The sequence below is a fragment of the Quercus suber genome, unplaced genomic scaffold, assembly GCF_002906115.3.
Source record: "Quercus suber isolate HL8 unplaced genomic scaffold, Cork oak 2.0 scaffold_1173, whole genome shotgun sequence".
Taxonomy (NCBI): Eukaryota; Viridiplantae; Streptophyta; class Magnoliopsida; order Fagales; family Fagaceae; genus Quercus; species Quercus suber.
This window is the reverse complement of record NW_027070572.1, coordinates 8,265-13,269: the sequence shown is the minus strand read 5'-3', so window position 1 is coordinate 13,269 and position 5,005 is coordinate 8,265. Positions and strand designations below refer to the sequence as shown.

The window sequence follows — 5,005 nt, the reverse complement described above, 5'->3', positions numbered from 1 at the left end:
TTAATGTGATATGTTTAATGTTACATGATCAATTGTATCTTGTGAAGTCCAATTGGATGAATCAAGTTTCAAAAGTCTAGTAGCGCCAAAGTCAGCAATGTGAGCCACACATTTGAGATCTAGCAAAACATTTTTGCTTGATATATCTTGGTGAATTATAGGAAGTGAGAAATCATGATGCATATAAGATAAAGCATTCGCCACATCTTTGACAACACTGACTCTCTTAATCCAGTCAAATGCATTTGCTTCTTTTTCACTATTTAGTAACCGTACCAAGCTTCCCCTTCCAAGTATTTATAAACCAAAAGTAAGTGTCGTGGATGTGAACAAAAACCATATAGCTTCACAATTTTACGATGTCTTATTTCTGTTGAGGCATGAATCTCACTCGTGATGGTTTTTTGATTGAATGTCTCGCCATTGAGTAGTGGGTGAAGTTTCTTCATAGCAACAACTTGACTTGTTGGCAACTCAGCTTTGTAAACACTTCCATGTCCTCCCACACCACTGCAATATTTCAAATCGAAATCCTCTGTAGCTTCAATGATGTTTTCATACACCATTTTCTCATCATAGCTCCATATTGCAAAAATATCATCATTTTGTATGCCTCCTGACTTGTTTTTTGTTTTTCTCACTCTTTGGCGACAAATATGTGTTAGCTCCAAGAATGATAATTATTAGAAATAGACTAACCAAAACAAGAATTAGAATTATTATCACAAATTTGTTGCGCCTTTTACCTGAAGGATTATGAATTATTTTTGGGCAAGCCTTCAAACCAGTAGCATTAGAGCATTCTCATCAGCTCTCTCATAAAAATGTCATTTTAACACACCAAAAACCTACTTTATCATTTTACCACACCATTTTACAACATGCCATTTATCAGATGTTCTATACTTCAATTTTATATATTAAAATAATATTTACTATACATTAAAATAATATATTAATTACTCTCTATCATCCTTATCATCTTCGTCAACAACAACAACAGCACAACCACCATTGCCGCAACAACACCGACAGCCACCACTGGCACAAACCCACATCCACCAACGCCACCTCAAAAAAAAAAAAAAAAAAAAAAAAAACCACAACCAGAGAATATGATCGGCACAAACCCACATCCACCAACCCACATCCACCAACCCACATCCACATCCACCGACACAAACCCACAAACCCGAGATCGGCGATGGCGAGAACGACGGCGTACCGTTGATCAGTGAGGCTGCCGTACCGATGAACGATGGCGTACGTAGAACGATGAGATGGCTTGATCGGTGATCGGCGGCTTGATCAGTGAGGCTTGATCGGTGATTGGTGGCTTGATCGTTGTTGATTTGAGGGTGAGGAAGGGTGATCTAAAGAAGAAAGAGAGAGAGAACATCGGCCGAAGAGAGAGAAAATAATGAGAAGAGAGAGAAAACGTTGAATTAAATATTGAGAGGAGAGAGAAAATGTTGAATAAAAAATTATTATTTAGAAATAGCATTTGTGTCCGTACCGTCTCATATTTGAGATGGTACTGTAGCATGTATTAAAATTATAGAACATTTAGAACAGCTGATGAAGCTTGAACAGTAGTGTTTGGTGTGCCAAATGTCAAATATTTGGCATTTGGCACACCTGATGAGAATGCTCTTACCGCACAAGCCTTTATTATTTTGAAATGCTTTATATGGAGCCTCGTGGAAGGCTTTAATGTTGGGAATAGGACCTTCTAACTCATTGTAGGATATATCAACAGATGTCAAACTTAAAATATCATCAAAAATGGTTGGGATTGAACCAAAGAGATTATTGTGATAGAGATTCAATGTTTCTAACCATGGCATGCCTCCAAGTTGTTGCGGTATCTCTCCTGTCAACATATTCCAACTAAGATCGAGATTTTGAAGAGAATGCAGGCTTCCTATATCAAAAGGAATTCTTCCCTCTAGTTTATTTTTGCTCAAATCCAAGAACAATAATTCTGAGCACTCTCCAAGTTGTTTAGGGATCAAACCATTTAGATTGTTTAACGCTAGATTCAAATCTGTTATATGGGATAGCATTCCAATTATTGAAGGAATGTCACGTAAAAGTTGGTTATTGCTGAATAGAAGTTTAAGCAATGACTTCAAGCATCCAAATTCCTTCGGAATCTTCCCTGTTAGATGATTTGATGAGAGGTCAAGCTCACGTAGTTGACTTGCCTCACTGAGCTCAGGTGGTATACTATCAGAGATCTTATTGTTGGAGAGTTTCAGACTTGTCAAATTATGACACTGCCCCCACTTTGATGAAAGCTCACCATATAGGTTATTGTCACTCAAATCAATGTAGTTCAAGTTGGGATAAATTCCAAAGTCTTCAGTTATATTTCCTTTTAGTTGGTTTCCATCAAGCCTAACTCTAAATAGGCTAGTGCAGTTTTTCAAGCTTTTTGGGATAGGACCTGTAAAATGGTTATTTGTGGCCCCAAAATATACAAGTGATCCAGCTTGGCACACAAGTTTAGGTAAATGGCCAGTAAAATTGTTATTGGCTAGTTGCAAATTTATGATATTGGTAAAATTGTTTATTTCAAGTGGAAGGGAACCAATTAGTTTGTTATTGTTCAAACTTAAAGAGGTGAGCATGGTCAAATTTCCAATAGTGGTTGGAATTGATCCAGAAAGCTCGTTGTCATTAAAATTAACATTAGATAATTTGTTCATATTTCCAATAGATGTTGGAATTGTTCCAGAGGGTTTGTTTTTGAAAAGGCTAAGATGAGTCAAGTTGGTCATCTTTCCTACAGAAGCAGGGATCTCTCCAGAGAGATTATTATATAATAGTTGAACTATAATAAGATGCCTAAGCAATCCTATTTCCTCAGGGATGGAACCGGAAATATAATTGCCATAAAGGTAAAGATATTGTAAGTTGCTCAAGTTTCCTATTGAAGCAGGAATTGCACCAATTAGAAAACTACTTGACAAATCAAGTTCAATGAGGGATGTCATCATTCCAATTTCCTGAGGTATGGAACCAGATAGAGAGTCTCCATGAAGGAATAGGTGGACTACGTTGTGCGACTTCCCGATTTCATAAGGAAGGGATCCAAAAAGCTGTTGTTAAATAGGTAAAGGCGGGATAAATTGCATTAAATCAAATAAATCCAAAAGACCTCAACAAATTCTTTATAAATAGATCTCTAATAATTTAATAGGAACAAATCCAAACTTCATGTACCTAATGCCAGTTGGCCAATAAATGTAAAACTATTAGAAGACCATCCAATCACCAAAATCACTAAGCTTTTTTTCCCGCTCACAACACAATATCAAAACTCTCAAAACTTGTCATTCTTCATAATCTAAAATTGGAGGGGAAAAAGAGGGTGAGCTGACAACTCAATAAGTAACCAAAATCCTAATAAGTTCTATCAAGCAATAGATCTGTAAAGTAATAAGATGTAATATGAGCCTTCAAGAGTTATAATATGCTATGGGTTTTCAAAAATAACTAAAGAAGTTTCATAGTCATAAAATAATAAGTTGCAAATAGATCACATACTTTAATCTTACAAATATATCATAGATGGTTTAGAAAGTAGTCAGTTTTTCATATATTAAAAGCAATTAACTTACAATAGATTCTAAAAATACATAAGCAGTTTTAATGACTCAAAAATAGTTCAAATACTCAAACATTTTCAAAATCACATATGTAGTTTTACGGACTCAAAATAGTTCAGATGTTCAAACGTAATTCATATTCTTAACAATCTTATAACTATGGTTACGCTATATCCCCGTGACTGGGCATTAGAGTATCAATGAATAACCCTCATTGACTGGGTATCAGAGTACCAATGAATAACCCTTATAGGTTCGGGTATCAAAATACCAATGAATAACTCCCATTGGTTTGGTAACCAGAGTACCAATGAATAACCCTCATTGACTGAGTATCAGAATACCAATGAACGACCCTCATAGGTTTGGGTATCAAAGTACGAATGAATAACCCCTATCGGCTGGGTATCAGAATAAATTCATAGTCAGATTGTTCATAATCATATATATGAAATCATAGTTTCTAACAAAAATGTATCTTATTCAAATAGGTATATATAATCATATATTCAATATTCAAATCTATTTGTGATATTTCTATAATTCTTTACTTTAAATCAATATAGCTAAAAAAAAAAAAAAGTAAAATAAATCTTATATTCAATGCTCATGTGTATTTGTGAAAATTATTTATTCTTTACTTTGAATTAGTATAACTAAAAATAATTAAATAAAATACATCATATATTCAATAATCAGATATATTTATGATAATTCTTGACTTAAAATTAGTAATACAATAGAAATAAAATTGTAACAACTGTAAACAATTTTTCAATAGTTAAAATACAAAAAATAAAATCAATTAGAATAAAGTTACTTACCTCAACTAACTCACCATAAAGATCTTCTCCCTAACACATTTTTTAAAATCCTTAGATACCACCTAAACAATTTTCAAGCACTATACTCAATAACCAAATAATTCAAGAAAAACTTAAAACGGTACCCAGCTAGGAGAGAAACTATTAAAAATATCTCATAATTTTTCATTATTATCTCAAAGCAAAAATCCACTTATTCATATATATATATATATATATATTCCTTGCTTTCTGCCACTAATAATCCCCTAGGATAATATGCATAAAGGGTAAAAGTCATTTGTAAAGGGAGAGCAACAAGTCAGGTACACGTGTTTCCCCTTCTTTTTTTTTTTCTTTTTTTTTTTTTTTAATTTGGTAGCCATCCCATCTTCAACAAATACACTGTTACGTACACCTTTTCTTCTTCTTATTTTTATTTATTTTTTTTATTTTTTTAGCTTGTCAAACCTCAAACCTATACTAGTAGACTTTTGTATTTTCCCAACTTTAGCAATTTTGGGTACAATTCCTTAAAGCAGAACTGTGTAGAATCTGACCCACTATGGCCATGCTTGGGTAATTCTT

General features: G+C 33.7%; 1 pseudogene; it reads right to left on the bottom strand.

The window, feature by feature from the left end:
* On the bottom strand, positions 1-2,999 carry LOC112011355 (MDIS1-interacting receptor like kinase 2-like; annotated as a pseudogene).
* Between the last annotated feature and the right edge of the window lie 2,006 nt (positions 3,000-5,005).